The following is a 27,636-nucleotide window of genomic DNA, read 5'->3' as shown; positions in this document are numbered from 1 at the left end:
GTGTCTCTATTAAACTATGAATAAAAACACCAGAGTCCTACAACTTGAAGACAAATTAAAGAAACACGTTATGAAAGGGAGCATATACCCTCAGAAAAAGCTTAAAAGCAACTTTTGCCCATATGAGCTTTCAGTTCTTTAATTTTCTTAGCAGCATATCAATATAGAGTCCAGAAGTGGTGCACTAAGCTCAATGTGAACTTTCTTTCACATATTACAGTTCCTGGCAAAATTTTCTCCAGGTTTTTGCCTTAAAAACAAGAAGATTTAGATCCTAAACCCACGCAGGAAAACCATGGAGTTATTCTGTTCATTTTCATGGAGGAACTAATCCCCGAGAACACTCATCCATGAATAACACAGCCATTATCAAATGGAAAATTGCTTTGACCCGTGGCCATTATTCAAGTTGCATGTTGCCGTACGTTTTCTTCGCAAACATTTCACCTTATTGGATCAGGTCTGTTTTATCTGCTTACCAATACGACGCAGAGAAGAGCCACAGAAACAGTACTGAATTGCAAATATTCTCAGCCACTAAAAAGCTGCTTCTGTCCCCAAACTGGGGAGCAGGCAATTAAGGGATCTTGCCAATGCTCAGTGCTATGCCATCCCTAAAATGTAGCAATTACTGGCTTGGCTTCTATGGATGGTGCTCTGCAAGAGTGAGAGCAACAGCCGACTGGTTCTCCTCGGCCTTAAGACCAGCTAAATTTGTACGTCAGATACCAAAGTTAGCCTCGAATCTTTGCAAGAATACTCAAAGCAAGCTGCCAAGGGATTACACGACCCTACCTCCTGCCGACGGGATCTAACGTCAGTCCCCAAAAGACAAAACCGCTGTTGCGAGGAGCAGCTTCTACTCCATAATTTACGTGGAACTATAAACGCACCGCGGAGAGACTCCCGAACGCGCTCGCTCGCTAAGGCAGAGGCAAGAAGCATGGAAAAGCGGCCCGGTGCCAGGCTGCGCAGCCGGATTCACGTCGAGAGGAAGAAACCGAAAGCCCCTAACACTGCCAAGACAAAAAAAAGCTTGCACGGGCTCTTCATATAGACAGCGTTTTATTTATAGAAAAGCAGCGAATAGGCAAAAGCAGATTTTTCCCGTGCAATCTCCTCGACGCGCTGTGGGAAAGATGCCAGGGAGGGTAGCTGCAATGGAATCAATACACGGGAGAAATCCACATGGAAGAAATCCAAATGGAGTAAACTGCTTCCTAACATTATTAGGGTGCTGCAAGATCGTATGCCCACAGGTGGGCAAAATGACATTTTCTTTGGAAAACACTGGCCAGCCGTTCGGGGCTGATATAGTCATGCATTTCTGCAGCTCCTATCATGGCATACATGCTGTATATGGCAAAGGGATCACCAAAATGTTGGAATATGCAAAATAATACTTAGGGCCTAAAGAGAAAAAAAATCTAATTCTCAGGATATTGATCATTATCAGTATCACCAGCTACAACAGGATTCTATCTGTAGTACAAGCTGACTTCACTTTAAAGGTTAATTTATTACTTTTGCTGGCTTAAATTCATTTATTTGTAGCACCAATCTAATATAAAGCACAAAAMCCCCCAGAAATTTATCTCAAGGACAAGGAAAAGTAACCATTAATGCTTCTTCACGCACTATAGAGACTCCTGGAGAATTCTGGAGATTCTTTTTTTAAATAGCGTGCAGAGTTTTTGCAGAGCTCAAGGGGTTTTTTTTCTGCATCAAGCACACAGATCTGTGAGGTGAATGAGTTTTCCTCACTTCCAGCTCATGGGACCACAACTAGTTTCAGAGAAAAAAGATAACCACAGAAAACCTTTGCAATGCAATGACTGCGTTCTCTGAAAGCCTGGCCACTGCTCCAGACGTCACCCGTTACTGCCCACAGCAACCCACGCTCATCATCCATCTTCATAAGAAAGGCGCGTACCTTCCCGTGTCCCATTAGTCTTCCTGTAAAAATTTAAGAATCGGGAGCCAGATTCAGATTTGATTCATAGCTTAGGGGAGTGARGGCCACTTCGCTTTCAGCATTTAATAACAAAATTGCATGGCRCGCTCGAGTTCATGCACGATTAGAAAGTCAAGGCTTCGTTATCCATGGATGCTATCCAAGGGTTGAGGCAAGCTGGGGACGGAAAACACCGAGAGAGGCAGTGACGATGGCTGGAAAGGGCTGCCTTGGGTTTTGAAAGAGCTCCCGAGAGCAATATATAGAAAGAGTAGCTGAGCTACTACTGCTGTTACTATTATTACTCTTGCTGTTGCAGTAGCAACACTGGTGTTGTTAAGCCCGCTCCTCAAGCTGGCTGGTGGATCTCCAAACCCCTCTGCGTGGTACCTACRTGCTCATCTCTTCCTTGCAGTTTTTTACATTTATAAAATTGAGCTATTCCTGCCATATCTTGATGGTAGGCGCTGCCCAGTGATTGCAGAGATCCGTGGAAGAAAGATCTACTGCCTGAAAACAGCAGGCATGATGTTGCCCAACTGGTTTTGAGAGACCTCTACCAGCACCTCCACCCTCCTGTTACTGCATCAGCCACTTCCACCAATATGCAAGAAGCATACTAGCGTTGAAGATAAAATGCTAAATAAAAAAGGGTAATGGAAAAGATTTCCCATTTTGGATACAATCAAAAATACATCTGATCACACTCAAGAAAGCAGAACCAAAATCAAGGCAAACTAACTAGTCTCACTTGCAGAAGAGGGGGCGTGCTTCAAAAACATCAGAAGTTATTTTGGTTTGCATGTATTTGTAAAATYCACGCTGAGTTTCAAGCAGAAGCTGTAGAGCTTGGAAGAAAGTCATAAGCTTCAAGAACCCTTGGATAAGCAAGAGTTGCTCAAATTCAATATATTTGCAGTTTCATGGCAAAACCAAAACACCATTAGCATTAAGTGAAAAATAAGTATGGAAAATTCCCATGGGATCAAGTGGAGTTTGGGTATTAGCCAGCAAATGGACAATGAGTATTTGTTTTGATGAATTCAGAATTTAAATACATATTTTCTATAGGAAAAGTGCTCAAAGGCCATGATTTGACGTGTTAACTAATAGTGATACTTAACAATTTAGCCATTACTTTTTTTAAGCAATGATTTAAATGTTCCTTTAACATTTATGTTGCTAAAAACTTTCGCTTAATAAAACTGTTTAAAGAATGTATTGCAGGGAGGATATACAAAACTGTGGAAAACATTTTCAAGGGGGAAAAAAAACAAAAAAAAAAAAAATTGATTCTTCCAGAAGTATAATAAAACACAACGCATGTATCTCATTTCTCAATAAAAAAGCAAAATCTATTTTTTGAAAGGTAACGAATATGAGTTTCATACAAAGTAATTTAAAAGCTTCTTCTACCAGTTATGCTAATGAAACGCTGCTGTGAYTTCTGTGCCTGCGTCTTATTTCTGCAAATTTAAATATAATGTTGCTACACACAAATGAAATAGTTATCAGAGACGTTCCCGTGTTTTTACTAAAAATGATCAAGAAGRAGGCAATAACGTGAAGATGACAGAAATTAGGTGCTGAGGTGAAAGCCTCCATAAATCAGCGGCAAGGAGAAAAGACTGGAAAGCGCTGCATTTTTTGCAGAAGTACTAYGGAGCTTAAAACACTGATGTCGAAATTCTAGCTGAGCTGGTTTTGCAGAGCTTTCGCTTGCACCCCAACCATGCATTTTTCGGCCAGCCAGAAGAAGCTATCCTGCACCAGTGAAGGACAACATAGAAGGATTTTGCATGCAGACAGACTGTAAAATTTAAAAATCTCTGTGTCTCAGCTAACACAGAGCATCTACCAAAAAGTAACGGTCGGCAGCTATATTTTTGCAGCTATGCTATGGATCCCCTACTCTTCTCCGTTCTCACATGGCCAAAATATGCACCAGCATCATCCGACTGATAAATTGTCTCATTTCCTGCCACGTAAGGAGAGAAGCAGGCCCTTGCCATATCACATTTACCTTTCAGCGAGGAAAAGTGTTAGGAATTGTCTCTCTACCTCAAACCGTGCCATCAATTTAATTCTCTCCCAGGCAGCGTAAACAGGTGGAGAGCACGGACGCAAAACAGAAGGAAACTCGAGGAGCCAGGAGCCTGCTCCCTACAAAAATAACTGAAAAATCAGAAATCAGCTCACATGTGCGTAACTTGAAATATTTGCTGCTTTCTGGCAGATGCTCCTATGTCCCCATTCAGCCTGAGGCTCTCTGCTTCTTTGCCAGGCTGTATTATTTAAAATAGGCCCCACACCTTGGGCAAAACAAATTTTTATGTATTGTGTCATCTTTCCTTGTCTTCAGAGACTAAGCAGCCTCTTTCGTCTTTGTTTATTTTTCCCCATTAATCCACTCAGATAAGAGGACGTCAAGCCTTATTCTTATTTCTTTGCACAGATTTTTAGGCAAAAGCCCTTTACCCAGGTGTACAGTCAATCCAGGAAAGAAAAAAAAAAAAAAAAACTCCAAACCTCAGTATTGCAAAATAGTTTGCCTTCCTTCCCGTTCATTTTTCCCGCTTGTCACCCAGAACTTGCAATCTTAATTAGCAGCTAGTAAATTAGCCGAGGAAGCAGAAGCTTTGGGATGAAAGTTACGCTTTTGCAACCTGAGCCGCGAGTGCTAATTGCATTGCGATGGCAAATTTAATTGTGGCATGATCAAAACTCTAATTGCTAAGCGGCTATTTTGGATCAAACCCAGTCCGTTTAAGATTTGTTAATATTTCTGTTTGCTTCAAACCTGGACTGAGAACAGCTTGCACGAGTTGCGCCCAACAAGCTGCCCTATACTCTAACTGCAGCACTTGCAGAGCATTACATTTCCCAGTGATAAATATTAACAATTAAAGTAAATCCAGGAGGATTTTTCTTTTGTTAAGCACATCCTAAAATCAGCTTGCATTGAGTTGCTCTTGGCTTTTCCCGGCAAAAATGCGAATACCAGCTGCGGTTCCCACGCTTTACCTTGAGGCTGCATTTTAGGAGACAACGTGATCCTTGGAAATATTGTATATGTGGAAAAGGCTCTTCAGGATGGGAAGTTTATTATGGTTCAATATAACCACGCAAAGGTAAAAATACAGGAGGGATGGAGGGAAAGCAGGATCCATTTTGACTGCAAGTCCAGAAGCCTCCACGCTCTTGCCCTGAATAATGATAAAGCTCAGAGGCTATTTTTGTTTTGATGAGAAGATTTGATTCTTTGTCTCATCGAGTCCATTTCAATTAAACATTAAATAACATCTTTGGCTACGCTGCCTCCACGTTCCTCAAATAAATCCAGCTATAAACCAAATTGCACTAATAAGGCTCTCTCAATTACTAAGATGCTGCCTAGGAAGTTTAATTCTCTTCTGTTATTTTCAAAGGCAAATCCTGACAACGCCTRTAAGATATAGATGAGAGTCATCAGCTTTATCAATATTGCAAATCACATTCGCAGAGAGGCAGAATTTATCCCATTAGCCAGCCACAAGGGCATTAAGGGCAGAAACATCCACTGCAGAATGTCCAACGTGCAAAACTCTATTATTATTATTATTTATGATGATGATTTTAAACAATGCTTAGCACTATGTAGCCCTTTGTATAGTCAAAGCTCCAACTCCACCAAGTTCAAGCATAGCTTTCAAGTGCTTGAAATCCAAACTTTGCCAAGAAAATAATGCATGTGCAGGTCAGGGAAAGAAGAGAAAAYAGAATAGGGGTTAAAGCTGAAGAGATGTTCTTGCACCACTAAAGAGCTATATAACAGAAGGGCGTTTTCATTGGCTTTTTAAAAGTCAATTACTTTACAGAGACATCATTAACATTGCAAAGTCAACAGTTATCAAGTTACAAAAAGGACCGTGCAGCAACSTTCGGCCTTTTGCAACCTGCGCCACAAAAGCCGCTTGCTCCTATCCACGTGCGGGAATGGCAGCTTTAGATATGCTTATCCCTCACCCAAACTCGGACTGGTTTTGAACTGTGTAAGGAGGAGGGAGGAAAGGAAAAAAAAAGAAAAGAAATGAAAAGAAAAAGCATGTTTTGCCAAATTTTAAGTTATGTTTCAAAACACAGCAGCACTAAGTTCCWAGTAAAGTATTGCTAGAGTGTGCTGAATATGGAGAAAAATGTAATTTTTTCCTCTGTTATCTCCCTGGAAAAAAAAGACTAAACCCTTTCTGACGGTGTTTTTCCAAAACAATTTTGCTTTTAAGTYGGCATCGGCACCAGGAGTTTGAAGYTTAGTCTCTTAAAGCTTTTCAAATTACGGGGAACTAAAACCAGGGTTTTCAGTGACAAGCACTGGTCAGCCTTAAGGATCTACAGTGCTATTAGTCTTGTCTATAACATACTTACAAAAAGTACTTATTCAAACTTATTCTGCCTTTTATAAACCACAGGTACAGCTGGATTTGACCGGTCAGTGGTTCAGCCTCCCCCAAGACAGCACATCGTCTAGGATAACTCTTTTGAGGGTGCTGCAAAAGAGGCAGTCGTTGGGCTCCCTGGCCCCATAAGTGTTATTTTGGAGGATTTGCAGCACCCAGATTTWTTTGGGAGGGTTAAGCAGAGAGGATGGAGCAGCATCTCTGACAGCAGCAGGAGTCCATCCAAAGAGATGCCCCCAAACGGCCAGTATCTACTAAACCAGTGCTGCTCCACCTTGCTCGTTGGTTACGACTTGCCAGCAACRTGGTGGGAGTTTCACTCTGCCTTTTCACAAATGATAAGTTACGACTACTTCTTATTGCTTTCTTCCACCAGAATGATAAAAATAATTATAATTAAATAGCAGTTTTCAGTTTTCAAAGCAGAAGAACATTACGGTCCAGAAAGGGTTACTGGAGATAGGAGCAGATCTACATGCAAGCTTCTATATTGGGGAAACATTTCTAGAAAAGGAGAAGGGAAATAAAAGCGGCAAAAAGCCGTGAAAAGCAGCCTAGGGGCAGAAAGAKGTTTGGAGGATTGAGCGCATCTGAAAAAGGGATAAAGAAGCTTCCTTTGGGCTTTAAAAGTAAGAATTAAAACCTAGGCAAGGGGAGGGAAGGAAGGAAGGTGAAGTAAAGCATAAAGAGCCTGAGCTGCACCCAGCAGAGCGGAGAAGAGGCACCCAGGGTAACAGCAAGAAACACAAAAGCGTGGCAGGGCGGACAGAAAATAACCCAAATAAGTAAGATTTGGCTTGGCTGTTGGGGTAGGGCTTCAGAAGCAGGGTGAAAAGCATCCCGAACGGGACGCACACAAATAAAGCGGCAAACACGCCTGGAAGCAAAACTCGCCAGCTCACCAGTGATTTATTCCTAAAGATACGCTCCACCTGCGTACAGATGCGATTCTCAGCTATGTTCTTCAAGTGAATCCTGAAGTGGAACCAAACTAAACGGATCTTAATATACATGCGCAGGGGGAGGAACAGATAACATCCCAAAGGCTCTTCCAATTTAAATTATCCTACGGTTCTATAAATTGCTTCCCACCAAAGGCACCCAAAGGTGTGCACGGCGGCTTCTGTAACGYGCCCAGGCGAGCACCGTATAATGAGCTTCCTTGGGGTGAGCCTGTAAGACAGCAATAAAATCTACAGTATAAAACTTAATAATAATAATAAAAAAAAAGACTTTTTGCTCACAAGATTGGCTTGAAGGACACCAAAAATAGCAAAAATAGCCCCAGTCCACTTTGCAGTAACATGAAAAAAGCAGTTGGTCCGATTTTTGGGAGGTGAAATTCAAGAAAACCACCCCTTCTTCTGACCATCAGTCCGAGATGAGAGATACACGCAGTTTCCATCCTCATCTGCAGGGTTACYCGCTCCTTTATTTTTTTCTTAAACCTCCATATGAAATAAAGGCGGGAAGCGGGCTGAAGCCAGCTCGCCCCGCGAAAATAAACGCGCTATAAAACCAAATCGCATGAGCAATTTGTCCAAACATTTATTAATTTACGTATTTACCCTTGCACAGGCAGCATGGGAAAACGCCGCAAGGCGGCTCGCGCTCGGATCTCGGCTCTTCCCCATCGGCGTATTTGAGACCCCTCCAGACCAAAGGGTGCTTGACTATTTCTATAGGAAACGTTGCTCCTCCGAAGAACGCRCGGGCTTCGGGAAATAGGCCACATGAGCCCCCGGGGCAACCTGAAGGTGGAGTGGGAAGTGCGAACAGGGCTCCATCTGTGCTTTGAGCTCTTGGATAAATGACATGCCGCCTTGCAGAAGAGGACAAACCCGGGTTTTGTGCTTTACAGAAGAGGCAAGGAATTGCAAAAGCAACAGGGCTGGGTGTTGGGATCCAGGCGAGGAACTGGAGGGYGAAGGGGACCCCCAGGGCCACCTCTGCTCACATTGGTGGCTTGAGGTTTGTTGGCTCCTGACCATCTCTGAACTTCCCCGACTCAGTTCTCCAAAAGCAGAGCAGCAGACGAGCAAAATTTACACTTATTCTCAGGGTTTCCATAACAACCCTTTTGTTCCTGACATATTTTAAGAGCTGAAAAATCCTGAGTTTTTTTTTTTTTTTTTTTTTCCAAAGCCTTCTAAGACACTTGGGTAACTTCATCGCTCTTAAAATATCAAAATGTTTTCTTTGGATTTCTTTAAGAGATATTTTGTTCACCTGCCCTAAACAACCTGCGGGATTACACGATACAGATTTATTTTCTAGTTAGTGTTCCTCCCTTGCTCCTTAAAGCTGTCTTTCATTTTCTGGCTTTTCAAAATATTTTGGAAGTATTTCAAAATGTTTGTGTGTGTATATATATGCATATATACATATATGTATATATTTATATATTTATATAACATAATCTAAACCTACAAAACCCTGCAACTGACCAGCCAACTTTAATTAACTCTCTTAATTAAAATGAAAGCCGCATTTGGTATGTGATAGTAGGACATACAATCACTGCAATCTCTTATTAAACAGAACAAAACCAGAGGTTAAAGTCCCCTTGAAAAGCAAGAGCATCTCTCTCTTCACTCGCGATAATCATATGCTTAGAGGGCAATGGTAAAGCAACAGATACAATTTTTACAAAGGCATTGGGAACAGGCATTTCACAAAGTGGAAGATCCACAAAAAATAATTAAAACAGTAAATCGATGAAAATGGGCACATCAATGATACTAAACACACACTATTATATGCATACATATAGCGCCCTGAATAATTTTTGGAGTATGTAATTCAGCTGACTGCCAACCAAACATAGCTCCTATTGGAAATTACACTTTGCAACAAAAAAGAATTCAAGAGAAATCCTGGTTTAGGAGTTTTTCCAGCCACTGATAACGGCAACATCCTTGAAAGATGCATTAGGGAGCTAAAACGGACCTTGAACAAGTGAAAAAGCCCACTAGGCGCCAAGGTACTACTTTGACATCAGTCAAAGACCAAATATCCTCTGATAAGTTCTGGCACAGAGTTAGGAAAATAAAAGTTGCCCCCAAGTTGAAAGTTTTGGGGGCCTAACTGATGGAGAGAGCTGAAGGACGGGAAGCATCCAAAATCTACGCTCCATTAAAGACATAGATCAGAGGACACGGGTCCGTGTCCAACAGAGGAGGTACACTTCACTGCGGTTAGAGAAGACTGAGTGTGAATCAGCCCAAAAATACAAGACCTGAACCAGTAGTTTCAGAGCAGAGATCCCACGAAAGCTAGGAGGAGATGGGTGCTTTGAAATCATCACTTCTTTCTGATAGCACTGCAATAACGCTTTCTAAGCTCAGCTTTAGCCAGTAAAATGGTCTTGCACCATTAATAATTTTGGCCATGCCACTTCACTATCTCTCTCAACTACTTCTTATGAACATGAAATAAYGCAAAGAGGAGAACTGTGTGGAACAGCCATCTATGGGATACCTGGAGACGTAGGCACATTTGGTCCTTCCAACCCTTGCTTGGCCAAGGAGAGAGACTAGAGGCAGCCTGGAGCATATCCCTTCGCCTCTGTAGTTCTCTAATGGTTTGGTGATCACTGGCGGTAAATAACATTAAGTCTCCGGCCTGTGTGTGTAACGTTTGTGCAGCCTCCAGCCTTGGAGGTTTTCAAAATTCAACTGGAAAAAACCCAAGCAACCTSGTGYGACCTCAGAGCTGGCCCTGCGCAGAGCAGGAGGTTGGGCTAGAGACCTCCTGAGGTCCCCTCTGACCTGAATACTCTTACAGCCTTATGTTCTTCCTTTATTGATTGAAAGAAGAAGAGCAAAAAATCTCTATATGTATTTGAATAACCTCTGTACAATTATATTATTACTATTAAYAACCAAACTTTCACATCTGAGGAAAAAAAAAAAACTTATTTCTGCTACTTCCATAGTTACTGTCTTTGCAGTGCGGCTAACGTCACCTTACCCACACAATGYTCAGAAGGCACATAACAGCAATTCTGCACCTACAACCTTCAGATTTCACGTTCACAAAACACAACTCCTTTTGGGTGACTTGGAAACGCAGTATTGCTTTTGCGCTAGCGTATCAGGTACGTTCCCGACCTATTGCAAACTGAGACCCTGCTAGTACTTCCCTTGGAAYGGTCTTTCTCTTCTTCTCAATGTAAATCAATTCAATCTCGTGAAGTGGTGGAAAAAGAAAATAAGAGCAGAGCATTTCATACAGTATTTTACTTGCTCCAGTCCTGCACAAAGCTAACAGTTTTCCTTCTCAGGCTAGGTAGGGGACTGAAAAAAAGAAAAAAGGAAAAAAAAAGGAATGACAAAGTACCAGCATATGCTCAGGGTCTCAGCTAGTTATCTCTGTTTTTCTTCTGGGAAGAAGAAGAAGAGAAAAAAAACACACACACACACACACCCCTATATATATGTATATCTTTTTTTTTTCTCTAGAGAATAAATCATATTGAGTAAGGACAGAAGGGCCTTTGATACACCATTTCACATGAAGTAAATCTCACAAAGCTTTCACACTCTTATTGACTAAAATTATCAGTAGTAGTCCCTGCTGCAAGAAAAGACTAGCTCTGCTGTAGCACTGGCTTTCTGTTCCCAATTTACCATGTTTTACTGATAAATATCTGGGACAAGAGACTGAACTATGCAGAACTAATGGGGCCAGCAAATGGAAGGAAATCTTGGACCACATCCTGAATCAATTGGCAAAATTCTCACTTGGATGAAGCAGGAAAAGGTCTCAAGTAAATCAGGGTTTTCAGCTGACATCTTAAATAAGTCCAAGCTTCTGAGCTGAACAGAACCAGTAGCATTTTGTTTTTTTCCATTTTTCAAATAGTTGGTCTATAAATTACTTGTTAGTGCTTTCAACAGCAAAGTGCTATTGATAAAACAGGTACTTCCAAGTCTTGCAAAAAAAAAAAAAGGAACTTTCTTTTGAAAATAAATATTTTTCAATTTAGTCAAACTAATTCTCAACCAACAGAGGTATTGCTAGATTTCCAACCAGCTTACAAATAAAATGGAGAACTTTAATCAGGTATCTTAAGTTTCTGAACTGCTTGGATCAACAGTGTTGGGTCAGATCTCACTTTGGCCTGTTCGTACCCTTTCCTAATGACCAGATGCACACTCARCTTTCTCCATAGACTTGTTTGGGTCAGCAGAGTTGGGTCATATCTCATTTTAGCTGGGTCGTACCCCTTCCTTATTATCAGATGCACGCTCAACTTTCTCCTGTCATGGAAAAGCAAAATTCCACTTTGCTCTCATTTGCTAGATTGCAATGGGCTGCCGTTGCGATGTACTCCTACCAAGCAGGCTAGATCCTTGCTGGTAATGTCATGGGACTTCTTAAGCCACATTAGCGCTAGCCTCCTGGAGAGGCATGTACAGCACTAATTTCATTCAAGTCCTACCTACAAGGCTTCCCTATCAGGAAAAAGAGCGAGTACGCTAATGAATGGAGCTGTTTTAAACCTTGGCAGGTGAGAATATCCCTGTTACACCTCCAGCTGGTATTAAATCACTTTACAAGGAAGAATAAAATGATCTAGAGACTCTCCACTGATCTGGGGAAGAAACAGCTGCTGCAAACAAGATAATTGGATTCTCTGAATAGAGCAAGGCTAGCAGGAGGGAAGAGCTGCGGCCTGCCACGCAGCCAAGGAAGAGGCTATCGCAGGCAATGCAATGCAGCAGAATATGCAATCGAAGCAAATCACCAGSGACAAGGCAGCGGAGTTTCTCTGCTAGGAGCTAGAACACCTCACAGCTCTGCAAACAGGGAAAGAAATGAGCAACAAGCAGACTTGGGCGCTCCTCGCCTTCCACTATCTGTATTACAACCACATGGAGAGATGAATGCCACTTTACAGGACRTTATTTACTTTAACGTTGCACTGAAATGACTCCTAACACTGATTTCACACCTTAAAAGCATCCTGTGCACAAAGCAAGAACAGTTTGCAACCTTTGCTGCTAAGGAGAGAGGGAAAAAAAGSATCACTATCTCGGCACATATTTTGTAAAAAAATGTCAAGTGTGTCAAAACCCATCCAGAGCAATCAAGAAGAGAACCAAGAATATGAAAAAAAACTGTCAATAGCAACCAAATCATCAACTCCTCAGAGACTCACACACATCTGCCGCACTCAGATTTCAAAATAGATCGTGGAGGATGCACACTTAATGGCTTGCATTTAACAGATCTTGCTTTTGTATTGTCCAATACCCCTTCCAAAATTTATTAGCGGTTCATCCAGCAAATGAACATCACGCCTGAGCCTGGACGACTGTTTCGAGCTCCTCAGCTAAYAAGCAGTTTCCATGATACAAGCACAAGTCTAAAAATCAACGCTCCCTGGGCAATAGGGAAAAGATACAGGTTATATTAAAGTCACCTAGGATGCTTTTCTCCAAAAGGCAGCTGACACCCAAAAAACAGGAACAACAAGGCTGTTTTGGAGAACCTAGAGAAGTTAGTAATTTGGAAAAGAAAAAAAAATACACAGGCTAGGAGCTTTAATTGGTCATTTGGTTTGAAGAACAAAATGCAAGAAGAATGGGAGAAAAACTAAATATGTGAAATACAGTCATTATCCCGAGACAAAGAAAAGGTGAATTGAATTTATCATCCAAGCTCTACTCGCACCCCTGAAGTTATCTCGGCTCATACGGTGGCTAAGGACTTCTGAGAGCCTGGAAGAAGGTGGCTCTTCTGGAGTAGCTCTGCAGTTCCCAGTACATTGTAACCACTCAGGAAGTGTGGCTATATGAACTATATGCTATATGTTRGAGTAGAAAGCTGAGGATTTAGGCTAACAGCATTTTGGGGGATAGAAATCCTAGAAGCTAGAGGTTGTACTAATAGGGGCTGCTCAGGCTGTACAAACATTATCATAACATTGCTTCTCCTTCRTAGAGAGACAGCCTAAAAGGGATGTAAGGATAGGCAGAAAATATTTCATATAATGCTGAGTACTATCCACCTGAAATATCAAGGTAAGAATAACTATACATAAAAGGCAGATACCAAGCTTTCTGGGAGATCACTACCTAGAGAAAAAGTATTACCTTGTGGTACGAGCTTTTGTTTAAAACCTAACTTGACAAATTGGAAAATTAAAAGACAAGAAATGCCTAGTAGTACAGAAGGATACAATTTTTCAATCAAATGTATTTGACGTTGCTTCTGAAAACGGGAGCAAATTGCATTTTAATTAGTTTTGCATGCATAAAGTATATGCTGAACTTTCAAATTGCAAAGCCTCAGTACCCTGCAATACTTCAGGTTAATCCAATAGCTCTACTTTAAAAACCTGAAATGCATATTTTTATTAGCTGTTACTTCATGTTTGCAAATCAGGAGGTTGACTCGGCTCAGTCAAATGTGATTTATTACTGTCTGCAGAAATCAGAGAAGCAAGAATCAGTGCTCTGACATTAACTGATGGAGGTAATATAGACTGGCAAGTCTCATTTTGCTTCTGTGTTACGATGTCAGTCTCTTGACTGTATAATTTTAAAATATATATAATCTGATATTGCTTTCTCTGGGCACACAATTTCAGAAAACAGAGCAGACAGATCTCACGATGTGCCTACAAACAAATTTTCACAGCTCAGAGTTAGCAGTTCCACGCTATCTGGTGCCAGGAAACAAGCTTTCTGTAGCAAGCCAGGAGATAGTTGCGSTATTCTCATTCACATGAATAGTGCATAAAAGCATAAGGCGATTTTAAAGGCAAACTTTTCAAGTGCTGGCCCACGGGCAAACAAAATCCGCCTGGGAGTTCCGATTTCCAATGGAAAACAGCCTTGGCATGTTTGAAATTATCCTCCCCGCGGCAAGCGCTTGCTTTCATATCCACCTTCCAAAGCAACAGCCTGCAAACGCTGACAGATATATAAATAGGACACTAGCGGTGAAAGCCATTAAACATGAGCCAGACTGCAATTCGAGCACCTGATGTGAAGCCTGAGCGATTCATGTCTTTCATTACGGCTCCAAGGATGGCAATTAGGGTCCTTTTCCTCTGCCTGGCCTCCCACTTCTTCCTGCCTCACAACTTCCTAACTCCTATAAACGTGCGCTCGGCGCTTCCATGCAGTTGCACCAGAGGTTTGCTTGGAAAACATCACCGTTTTCTCTAAGAACACTTCCCAAAGATTCCTCCTGTATTTTATTAAAAGCAAAATAATTGGGGAAACCATTTATTTCCCCAAGACGACTTCAGGAGTGGAAACAGCAGTATGAAAAAATCCCCTTCCTCCAGGGACATATCTGGAGCGAAACCCAGAGGCCCTGTTGCTTGATAGCTAGGACCAAATGTCATCGTTTGTGCAAGCTAAAGAGCCATGGGCTTTTCCTTCCCAGCTTGGATGCAAACACGCATGCCAAGCCTTTCCCACCCTGTCTAAAACTTCTCACGTGGCGATGTATTTATTAGAAACCACAGCTTAACTGTTTATCCGCCACTCATGCCACTTGTTCCTCTAGATCCCTTCGCAGGGAAGAGGAAGGGTTCATGTAATAGAGCTGCACGAGTCCTTCAGCTGTGAAACTCAGAAGACTTGGAAGACCTGAGTTTTAATCATTATATAATAAACAACTGAGTGCCAAGAGCACAGGGTGAATAGATAGAATGGAAAGAACGTTCACACTGAAGCCTGCCTAGAGTGCAGCTGAAGATTAACACTACAGAAAGTTAGTTAAGAGGAAAGGTTATGGATAAGAGCATCTGGAAAAAAAGCAAAAGAAATGCAAAACCAGCCATAAATTTGTGCTGGTTTTCGCTCCACTGCTGTATAGGCAGATAAGAGAAGRAGAAACAGCAAAAGGGAGTTCCACCACTGAACTGCCATAGATGTTTTTCTGCGAGGGTGACCATTTATTCCTACTCACAGGAATATCATTACATTTTCAAGGACTAACTCCTATTTATTTCCCAAGAGTATATATCGATTTGTCCTCCACTGAGCAGTTTAAATAAAGCTCTTTTTCACAGCTTCTCCAAGTGGCTGCCTTATTCTTATGACCCATAGTTGCCCTGATACTGCTCAAATGTTTTAATAACAAGAGTACAATGTTATACTGAACACTAGTGGATGGAAAACTATCTCATACAACATTGCTGGMCCATAAAAGCAAAAGATGATTATGGGTTTCTCCACTGCGTTGTATTTGTCAAAGCGGTACAAATTACCTCGCGGAGAAATACTGTGAGCATGCTCATCCACGGCAGCGTGGGGCAACAGTTCTCCGTAAAATCATAACTGAATTTATTGAGCATYGGATGAGGCAAGCCCTCTCTACCTGACGATCTCATGAACAAACACCTCCTCTACCATGAGCTTCCTTTCTGAAATAGAAAGGGATTCCACGGTCCTTGAATAGTTCATCCACTCTTGAACTTCAGCTATTGCAAATTACATTACATAAAGCTCCTTCAGAGCAGCCACAGTTGAGAATTCTGTTGGGTAATAACATATAGTAATAAAATAAGCCCTACTCATCTTCTGCAATGCAAATTTAGAAAATCCTACCTAATGCAGGTGCTACTGGCCTCTAAAKCCAGTTAACCAGGTAAGCCATCCTGCTCTGCATCCTACGAGAAGAACATTTTGCTCGACTCAGCCATATTCAGCTTCGCAGCACCTGTTGGAAACAACTAAAGTCCAGGAAGGACAGGCTAGATGGAGGAGAGCCAAGGACACAAACGTAAGCAGTGCAGCACTGTAACTTCTCACCACGATGGKCTAACTAGCAAGAAAAGGGAGCCTTGAAGCCTTGTATATCAATACAAGAAGTCAGGCTACTAATGAACACTCTGGACAACATCTTGCATCCAGAACATCTGACCAAATCACACTGGATGCACACTCTTCTGACAGCAGAGCTGCAGAAAGCGGGTGCTCCGACCACAGAGGCAGCCCTCTACACTGGCACCTGGATGCAAAATGCAACCGGATCCAGTCAAAGCRAGAGCTGGACATCTGCAGCAACCAGACGATGTTACGCACAACCGATAACACAGTGCCAAAAATTACAGACAAGGAAATACATTGGTATGACAGGGAGGACAAACCCAAATGGCTGCATTAAACTGARAATAGGCACACATAGATCACCAGGAGACTGTGCRYCAAGGCACAGCTGAACACTACAGGTAAGACAAGCCACAGTCCTTCTCCTGATGCCACTGCTAGAGGTTGCAATTCCTTGCTAGCTTGCRCGTAGGGGAGGTGAAGAGGTGCGTAAAATATATTTTTGATGGCTTACCTAGGGAAACGATGCACAGGAAACCAAGACAACAGCTTTGCACCCGGTGCGGGATGTGAGCCTAAGTGGGTACTAATCACACTTTCTGGCTGTAAATAAGGATGGGACYGCTGCCAGTTGAATTGCAGGGAGGTAGTTCACTGCACTGCCAGCTGAAACRTGAGGTCTGAACCTGAGTAAGTGATGTCCCACAGAGCCATTAATAAGGAAAGCAAGCCAGCTGACAAAAGTTAAACCACCTTAAGCTGCTCTTAAAGACCTCACCTCCATCCTCCCTCCTGTTTTCCCTATTGCCTACAGCAAACAAGGCTGCGGCTGGGAAATACTGCTACAGCGCTGGCCACATGGCACAAGCACTTCAGAGACAGAGCCTGGATTTATACCTTTTAAAGCTTTCTGTTTAATGCTTAAGCATCAGAGGTTTGGGTCCAAACCCTAATCCTTGCTCTGCTTGGCCTGTCCAGAAAGCAAAGGATACCTGAGCATTCCCTAACCACTATCCCCATTTTTTGCTCTCCGTAGCATATTTCCACCAAGTGTTCTTCCTGTTTTAAGTAAGAGATATCAAAGTATATCCAGTTTCTACAACACAGTTGTAGAATGTGGATTTAGCAGATATGCCATGATCCTGGCCACTGCAGCAYGAAGGCAAAGCAAGAGGGGAATCCAGGACCGCTCAACTTGTTGCACTGGGGAAGCAGAACTGCAGCAGCTCTTTGCCTGCCTGACTTTCATTTGAACAAAGTCCGATCGGGAAGGGTTCAGCTTGGGAGCGAGYGTGGGATATGCTTCACATTCACACAACGGTATGTGTAATTTCAGGATCGCATCTCGCGTGCTGGACCAATTTCCCAGGCAGGCAGAGTTGAAATTCTGGAAACAACGTTGCCCTGTTGGTGGAAGATACTTTAAGGCATCTTTGGGAATTCAAATGTCAGCAGACTCTCATGTATCTGAGGTCTGTCACTTAAGGAAAGGAGAATATCTCGTCCTTTCTGCTGCACCTTGCTTGCCTGCTTGCTTCTGGTTTGTTTTCATGTATCTGATTCTGCTTTAATTAACTGTTAAGGGTACCTCCCACCAGGAAAACCTTTTGATTTGTTTTCACGGGTCTCAATAAATATAGGGAAATAAGTATTTCCCATACAGACTAGAAGCAAGGAGCTACAAGATTGGGTTCATCACTTCCAGCATACTTAAACATTTTCAGCAGAACTATTYCCCCTTTACCATTTCCCACTTTTGTCACTACATCCTACACTGAAGCAGACCAACACAAGAAGAAACATTACAGTGACAGCTTGGATACTTTGAGGTGGCAAGGATTCAAAAGGGAGATAAAAATGCCAGGAAAAAAATGCCAGGAAAAATTCAAATATAGAAACCTATATGAATGGTCCACCTAGTACACACCTCAGAAAAAGGTGTACATACCTGAAACAKATTTACAGTCACACCAGTCCAAGTATATTTTCATGCTAAATGCCATCTAACAATTTACAGTGACACAATTATAGCAGTGCTTTTTTCAGTGCCTGCTGMTTTTTTCAGTAGTGGGGAAATGTTTGCTATATTTGTACGAACTGCATTCATTTGCCAATTTAGGAGGAGAGGGAAAAGAAAGGAGGAGGAGCAGGCAGCACTGCTTCGCTTTGTAATTAAAGTGGCTTTTGTACCAGGCTCAATGTGAAGAATTGATGGGGAAGAAACGTCCTCCTCGGCTTGGCAAGCAGAGGAAGCTAACAGTAGAAATGACGCTTCTGAATTTCCCTGCACGAGATCAAACCAACGGAGTTATTAATTTTTCAGCACTTGGCAAAAAGGAAATTTCACCCCGTTCTGCCAGCACTTTCTCCCCACATCCCAGCKATGGGAACATACAGCTTCTGCTATGACCACATATAACATACRTGTGCCAAAAAATCCCACCTGTACTAACATCAGAAAGCAGATTGCTKGTAAGAGCTGTTTATATATGCAGAACACATCAATTTATTCCTGCTGACATACATATTCCTGGTGTAGCCAAGGCAGGATGCATTCAGGTCTCTTGCCCATTCCACCCAGCAGCTGCAAAAGCCAAAAATTGGACCTTGGACAGTAGTGAATTAGCATTACCTTGAATCGATTCATTAATTCCCAGCCCCTGTCGCCAAGACGAATGACAGTCCATCTCAGGGCCCTCACGCACAGCTCCTAAACCAGTGTCCAGCAAATCCCAGCTCCTGGCCAGACCTGCTAAATTGCTGGATGTGTTGATTAACAGAAAGTAAGGTGCAAGCAACTGCTCAGGTGTCCAATAAAYACAGCTAAGAAGATAAACGGACCCCTGCAGTGCAGAGAGGGGGAAAAATGTGGAAAGATTTTCATCTTCCTAAATGGGTCTGAGCTTCACTAGATTTCACTAGATTTGGTTATACTGAGGTGACAGAAAAGCATCTTTCTGTCTCCAGCATCCTCTTCCTCCTTGCCCTCTCCATACAAGCACTACTTGGGAGGCAGAAGGATTGACGGGAGAAATTTCACTTAGCGCTGATGGATCCTTTCCCTCCCTCAGGAGATTCAAGGCTCTGTATTTAATTTGTTGCGTTCTAAATTTCTCATTTTAAGATTTGATATATCTGAAGCACTGGACACGTACAATCCAAAAAAAGAGCTGGAATACACAGCTAAGGATAGCAGATTTCAGGAAATTCCGAAATTGAAGTCTGATTCTGAACCTTATATACATTCACATGATAAACTCCTCTGCTTTGCAGTAAGTGACTTTGCACAACTACAATTACTTGGCACTAAAATTAAAAACTGTCTGGTTTTGCATGAACACCATTTCCTTAYTCCATACACTAAATTTCAGATTTTCCTCCATAGGTTCAAAGCACATTAATGGAAGGCAAAAAATCTTTATTGCTATAAGCTTGCATTACTATAAGGATGCCAAYTGCGAAAGCTCCGTTGTTCCCACAATCAAGAGTTATTTATTCTAAGCAATTAGATCTGTTAATAGTGACTCACACATTTACATTAAATTCAACGTAAGGCAAGAAGAGCTGAAAGTCAGAGAGCAAAAAGTAATGCAAGAAGTTGTCCAAAAGGTTTAGTACTGAAATTAAATTTGTATTCAAATCTACCAACTGTTGCATACCAAATCCTGAAGGATTTTGATATAAGCCATCCTCCTGTTTGCTCTTTTTCAGAACAATTGTGCAGCAAAAGGAAGTCACGGAAGATTTACTGCTCTCATTCCATCAACTCTTATCTTCCCCCCACACTCTTACAGAAAAAGCTCTGCCCTGTAATTCAGAATATAATCAAAACTATAGTACAAAACAAGAGCTACAAACTCATGCCTGGCATCAAGAAYACATACCCCACTGATGCCGATATTTTCAGACTAGCAAGCTCGGTTTGCAGTGGTTTTGTTATGCTTTTCTTGCAAACTTAGTTCTTGATCACAAAATTGCTCAAACTTTTTTTAAAATCAACGCATTTAAATGAGCTCAATTTAATAATATACTACTATTTATTATCTATTTTATTGCTGCTGAACATGTAGCCCCAGGAACAAGTATGGGTTATGAAATCAAGACCTGTAGCACTGTTGTGCTCATAATTTATGACTTAAAATATTCAGCAATTGAGAGTTGATAATTTCCTCACATTTAGGAACCAATTATGAGCAATTTATTACRACTAATTTTTGAGGATTGGAACAAAGTTGCTAATAGGGTAACAAATTAATGTAGCAGCCATTTCTGCACAATATTTATGAACAGTTTGTCTCTGTATATCCTCTCTAGAAGTAGCTACTCAGGGCACCTGAATTTCTTTAAACAATGTAATGCACAATTTTAGTTTTCAGTTGATTTCTTTTACTTACCCACTCTTTTTTAATAAGCTGTCTTGCAGGAAAGCATATCTTCTTTCCCTGAAGACTCAAAACTGTTTTTTTGGTTCACTTTTAGGCAGCTAGAAGTTCCTACAGTTCTTCCCACCATTGCACTGAGAGCTATAATCCACAGGTTGTGTTATCTAATTTTGGGGACACTATAGGTTTTGGGCTGTCAGAAAGACCTAGGAAAGATCAAACCATCTCAGTCCACAGAAGTTAGGGATTCTCTGGAAATCAAGTACCACATTCAGGTATATCAGATCCTCAAGGTGAGTGATGAATCTGCTCAGGGACAGGTAGAACTTGAGCACTATCCATCCCTGCTGGAGAACACTTCTACCTCCTGCAGGTCGCCTGAGAGGTAGGCAACAAGACCYGATGAACTTGGACTGGATGGACAGAGATCAGCAGGAAGATTTGGGGAGCTGAGGTCTGGCAGATGAGTAGGCTTGGCGGAGCTAAGATAGCCCACATCTTTTTTCCCGTGATTGGCATTGCGGTGAGGAACCACCCTGCTGCCAAGCCATGACCCTGGAGTCTTGCACCCTAACCCATAACCTGACCTGAAACCTGAACAGTCTGAGTCAAACTTGGATGTGCAGCGAGCCTAGAGCTGACCAACGGGAAGACAACACGAGCGTGCATCATGATGTTAGAGCCCCTACCTGCCAGAGTAACATCGATAACACGCTTACAGCTCCTAGGTATTTCTTCAAGKGTCACAGGTCTATAGAGGGGATCTAGCAGCCAGACCATCAGCCACATCAGGTAAGATGGAGAGTCTAACAGCTGAGGATATCGATGCCGGTCCGCAGATCGGATTGAGAACTGAATTGGGTCACGGACAGTACTGGCCCTGTGCACTGCGTAGAGCCAGGGTCCTACATGACCCATCAACTCAGCGTTCCCTGGAAATAAATACACAGTACAGGACAATTGAACTGAACTTGAGAAAACTCAGAATTAAGATTTCCTAATATTTGAGCATTTGACTCTACAAACTTAATAATGTTCTTTTAACAGTTTGCTGTGCTAATTTAATTGAGCACCAGGACTTAATATTTACTTTTCACAGGCAATTGAGAAAGTAAAACTCAGTCTTGCATTCACAGCGTGTGAGCTCATAAAATACAGGCACAACCAGCCAGCCTTGGTTTAAATGGGAATAACTATAAATCTGACACTGTCATTCTGCCAGCCAGAAATTACAGCTTCCTTGCTCAGGACTGTATGAGCAAGAACACAGGACGACCTAGGACAGCGTATTTTACAGCCAGATACTTTCTCATACAACGCAATACAGAGAGCGAACCCTTCGGCTCATCCCAAATTAGCATTATACCTCAAACTGCCTCCATACGCAGCAGCGTGCCTAGAAGAACCACCCAAGTCGAGAGCAACTCCCCTCTCCGAGTCCCAACCTGCAACGAGTCAGGCGTCCTGCTGTGAACCATCTCTACCAACACTRTCTTCTACTCAAGGAGCAGCTATGCCAACTTTCTACTAAACGCAACGTTTTGGGAGAAAATAACYGTTGGTTATTCTGAAATCCCTTCCCAACTTCTAGAAACAAATTCAGGTAAGGGAAAATAAAAGAAACCAGACAGGAACATGTGACTACATGGGCACCTGCTCTCGCGGACTACTACAGATCACTGACAAGGATCCATGCAGCACTTTATAAAGACAGCTCTGAGGGAGCCCTTCATTAGCAGTAATACAACGTAGTCATTGGGGTGTGCTCCCTAATATGACTTGACTTAATTGACATTTGCATAGTAATTAATCTTGATGCTGACACCATACTGTAGACTTTCAAGGCCACTAAAAGAAAGTGCTGAGTTTAGCATTTATCAGCACAGGTGTGTTTATGGGGGGAGGATACCAAAGCATAATTTTTAGCTTCATGCATAGTTTTTTCTTTTTTTTTAAAGCTGCCCKTAAGCAAAGGCTTCCTAAAAGCTTTGCATTTCCTTATTCAGGGAAAGGCAGAAAAAAAAATACAAGTTCAACTGGAAAAGATCAATCTCTTCGTAAACATTAGTCCAAAGCACTTAAGACAAATCGGCTGCTTCAGCAGCTGGCATCTGATGAGCCAGGAGAAAGGAAGGACAGGCTAAGAGGTCAGGAGCAAAGCTGGCCGCTATGCACAACGCACAACATAGCGCAGACTGCTTTGCAGGGATTTGGAGGAGTTGCTCTTCAGAGTCCAGCCAGACCGCAACCCTCGCCAGTGACAGCCGACTAGGGTAAAACCGCAGCAGTTTGGACCTTCCAGCTTTACCGAGCGAGATCTTCAAAAGCAGGTGGCACATTTAGGGAAGTTCTATCACCGCCAGGTCCGACACGAGCAAAGATCGCTTTCTGTATGTGAGTCTACAAGGCAGAAATCTAGAAAAACTAAGGAAACATGAGTGGGGAATATCAAGCCCAAAACAGTTTCTTCACTCAGAGCTGGTCAATTTGAGCTGATGACAACTCCTGTTAACATCTTGCAGCTGTGGCCTTCCAAAGCAGCAGGTAGTTGCATTTTGGCCAGTCACTAAGTCTATGTAATTGCTCTTGCCAACAGCAAAAAACAAAGGCAAAACGTACTATCACTCAACATCTAAATGTCAGATTAAGCAACTGCAATTAATAGCCTGTCTCTTCCAATTTGCCAATGTAGTTTCTTAAGAAACATAGCTCCAGCTGCATGGCAACACCCTGCCCAAAAGCAAAATGAAGAGAACTACTGCTCACACAGCCCTTAAATAGGTGGGTCAGTTTGCACCATTATATATGAAATAAGGATTTTAAGCCCTGACTGTATTTACTMTATCTTCCCAGTTTAAATTGACCAAATCCCTGTTGGGTATGMCATGGTGAAGCAGAGTAATTACTGACCGGAGCAAGTCATGGCTTCATGGTTAGCCCAGACGTATCRGCATTGAGGATTAGCCTAATTTAGCTCTCAAAATTTGCGGCATAATCCAATTATAGGTTTTGCCAACACTGGAATATTCTGCCTGTATCCCCAGAGCCACTGGGCACAAGCCTCATGCCTTTTCAGCACAGTAAACCAAGCCCCTATAATTTTTTTTCCAGAGAGACTTATACTGTAACGTTGCTGTTTTACTGAGAAAGTGATTTTAAAAAAGAAACAAAGCACAGGACACCCTGCAAAAGATGTTTATTCCACAAAAAGTACACATGCTTTTTAAGCCTCAACTAGCATCTTTAAAAACTTCCCATAAACACTGAAAGACCATACTATATAGGACAGTTAAAAAAAAAAAAAAAAGGAGAGAGAGAGTGTGTGTGCAAGTTGGTTAAGAGCTGTAGTGATTTTTGTAGTGACTTTATACACATTTAATTACCTCAAGTATACACCAGAGTTCACATAACAAAGCAACAGGTCTCCAAGAACTCATGGAGATTATTTTAATACACTTCTGAAAGCTGAGAGAGATTTTTTTCCTCCCAAGAAGTCTGTGTCGTTACTAAAACGAAACTACATACTTTACACAAATAGCACTCATGCTGGCAGAAAGCAATAATTTTTATAGTCAGGGATGTTTTTCCCTAGCAAACACTATTTCTGCTTGCCAATCAAGTGCCTTTTTAGTCAACACGAAAGCTAAAAGTTACGTTTCCATTTTTTTCTTTCACTTGGAGAATTTTCCAAAGATCAGTTTGCAGAAACTGCTAGCTAAGTAAACATTTTGTGTTCAGAACATATGTTAGAATAGATATACAAATAAAAATATGTATCAAAGAAGAACTGGTATTAATAGCTCGTTAGGTATTTTACTGCCCAGAGTGATACTTCTTCCACTGTAGCATCAAATACGCTGCAGTGGTGAAACACTTTTGCCGTCATCGTAGAAGAAAGGTGTAAGCACAGAAAGGTGCAATAGATACCACTGCAGTTACAGAGCCCGCTTCCTAAATATCTTGAATAAGTTCCTTACAAAACGCGATTACAACAAGAAAGTTCTGATAAACTGAAGCTTAGTATTCACGTTTGTGGTTATTTTTGTACACTATATTACCCATCAGTAATATTCTACACATCCCAACTCCTCAATTAATTGTCCAACTTGGTAGGGCTTGCTATCTTCTGCAATTTGCAGAYACATCCGCAATGTTTACGGTTCTGTATTTTTCTATTCTCACAGGTCTCCCATCTAGAGCAGGTTTGGATGGAGGAACTGCTGGTGTTTAAAAAGCTCAGAGAAAAATTGCAGGTACAGAAAGCAGGAAACGGTGTGTATRATCTTGCACTTACTCTGTTTAGAAAATTCTTTGCTTAGGTAGATCAGCCTTTACTTTCTTTCTCCTAAATAGTGGTGGATATAAGTAACAGCCTGCAAAATGGCAAGGAAAAAGGGACGTAAGTACGAGCAAAACCCTGGTATGCTGCTGGGCATATCCATAACAGGCATGTTTTTAAGGCAAAACATCAAGACAGTGCAGTAGTACATCCCTTGTAGATACCCTTACAGTTTTGGCATCTGTAGTAGTAGACACTACTTCCTCTTTTTTTTTTTTTTTTTTTTTTTTTTTTTTGTCTTCGAATGACTAATATGGACTGGACCTAGATTGCGTTGTTGGATCTTAACATCCTTCATAAAGCATGCAGCTAAAGGCCTAGCAGAAAATTTTCACGTCATTACTCCTTAGATGCAGAACTAGGGTCCTGAGCATGAGCACTAATTAAAGAAAACATCTTTCACCTTCCTAAAGAAAYCTCAGAGCGTCATAACTGCCTCAGGCGTGCTAAGCCTACTGAGATGATCGTGGCGCAAAGTGACAGTATTTTACCACATCTCCCCATTCTCCACATTCCCACAGTAATGAAACCAGTGGGATTCAGGTGGAAACACAAAATGCCCATAAATCCTGACATTCCTCCTTCTTGATGATTACAATTAGTTCCAGAAACAAAGGAGGTAGTATCCATTGAGAAAATCCAGGTGGTTTTTGTTTCTAAGAAGTCCTCTGTCACTTTTCAGTGCACCAAGCAGTTTATTAGTAAACTCAAGTGATTTGATAACAGCTACYAGTTTAACAGATCCAAGCGTGTTACGCTATACTGAAAAGGAACCTTTTCCTCTCTCTACGGTGAGCTGTTTCCACAGTGCCTCTCATAATGGTCTTCAATGATCTCAACAAGACCACCACTGTTTAACGGCCATGGTGAAGGACCCGGTGGGAACGGGTGGGAAGCGTGGGTGGTCTGTGTCCAAATCACGTTGATGCCCTGGATGTCTTCCAGGGAAAAACAGTAGAGGAGAAAATGTCCTCAGAGATAAAATGGATGATAACACTTCCAGAGATTGATGTAACTTGTAAAGAGAGAAAGCTCAGTGTATGAGGCAGGTGCCATAAATAAAGGGACATATAAAAGTTTATTCTGACAGTAAAACAGTACCAGAAATGAACGCAATTTTGTAGTTCTATGGTCCCTGGCTCCTTAGGGAATCAGTCAACAGAAGGTGACTAAGGAAAGCAAGACCACTGTGAGCAAACTAAAGTCATAATAAAAGGTCTGTACTTCTAATAGGAAATGTTTAGGTGTCTGCAAATCAAAAAAGTTCAAAGCCACTACTGTAGCTTCGCTTCAGGTCTGCTGTGCRCGGGCCTGCCAAGAAGAATGAGATTTAGTGTCAAGAAACTCTTGTTGGTACTTAATAAGGAATTCATACAAAGGGAAGGGCAGCTACAGCAGAGAAGGGAGTCTGAAAAAAATCACAGCTCTGTCCAGAGGGATGGAGAAGCTGTCAGGCAGATTTAAGAGTTCTCTCTCAATTCCAACCACAGTAACTTGCTCAATATTTCTACTCAGAAGAGACGACTAGTTACGAACCTAGTAAGAAAACAGCCCGCTTAATACTTCTCCTGAAGAGGTGTGTATGGTCCTACCAAGGCAGTTTTAGAGCACTACAAAGAGACGGACAGGCTGAAGCCAAGAAGCCAAGAGTAAGGATGATTCTGGTTAGTGCCCCTTTCCTCCTTCTAGATGAAGRAAACATTCATGAGATAAAAGAGACCAGCTTAAACCAAGAGTCAGAAGCTAGGCYAGATGTTGAAAGAGTAATAAAGGACTACTGGTAAGTGCATCTTTCTAAATGTATTTCTTAAGTTTATCTTTTTACCCTACGGTTGCATTATTACAATGCTACATTCTAAGTAGCTGTATTCTTTGATCTTGAAAACTAACAATAACGTCAACTTGGAGCAACCTGAGAGGGCTTCTTCTTCCAAGACTGCTGTATGCTGCCAATATTAGGACATTTACTGGTACTCAGCTCCCCAGCACATATTCCTGAATAGCTACAAATTGTGAGGTTGTGCCCTCTTCCAAGCCAGTTTGAGTGAGAGCTGTCAAGAGAGTCAAGAATAGGGAAAAGAGAGTCTTATCCTGAGCAGCGATGGCTGGAAAAAATGCTCAAATATTCAGAAAGGTAATGGAGAACAAGARTGAGAGCTTGACTCTTTCACTGAAGGTTTGCTATTGCAGCATTTTCAGGAAGGAAAAGCTCCTTTTTTTACTCCTCTTCCTCATAGCTGAACTGTAGTAYAGTGTGCCTAACTCATCTACTCACTCTGACCATGCTTGGGCACAGAAAGAACAGAGGATTTTGCCCAAAATGTAAGAGTAACAACTTCCTCTTGCTTCTGAAGAGAAATACATAAAATAGGTGACAAGAACTTAATTAAGAGTAACTGTTCTACCTTTCTCTGTTCTTTGAAGAGAAGAGAAAAATAAAAATGCTAAACTTTCAAATGCAATTCACTTAATGGATATATTGATGTGTTGATCAAACAGAATAAGTCTGTGTAATAAAAGCTGTTTCAAGCTCTGCACCTCGTTAGCAATTCCTTGATTTTGATTTTATTTTCCTCATCTTCAAATGTTGCTTGTGGTGATGACAGAGACCCTTCTAAAACACTCAACTGGAAGACATAAGGAGGTAATTTTCTGCTAAAATAAAACCAATCTAAATAGAAGAAGGTATATGTCTGACAACAACATCCCCYACAAAAAGGCAACACTA

General features: G+C 41.7%; 1 protein-coding gene across 1 annotated transcript in view; it reads right to left on the bottom strand.

Annotated features, from left to right (window-relative positions):
• The window catches only part of PRKG1 (protein kinase cGMP-dependent 1), a 377,911-nt gene that overhangs the window by 268,033 nt on the left and 82,242 nt on the right, over positions 1-27,636 (bottom strand). The gene's annotated exons all lie outside the window — the stretch shown is intronic.

This window comes from Rhea americana, unplaced genomic scaffold, assembly GCF_003343005.1.
Source record: "Rhea americana isolate MKP2758 unplaced genomic scaffold, rheAme1 scaffold_233, whole genome shotgun sequence".
NCBI classification, from domain to species: Eukaryota; Metazoa; Chordata; class Aves; order Rheiformes; family Rheidae; genus Rhea; species Rhea americana.
The sequence above is the reverse complement of the archived record's forward strand: the minus strand, read 5'-3'. Positions and strand labels throughout refer to the sequence as shown.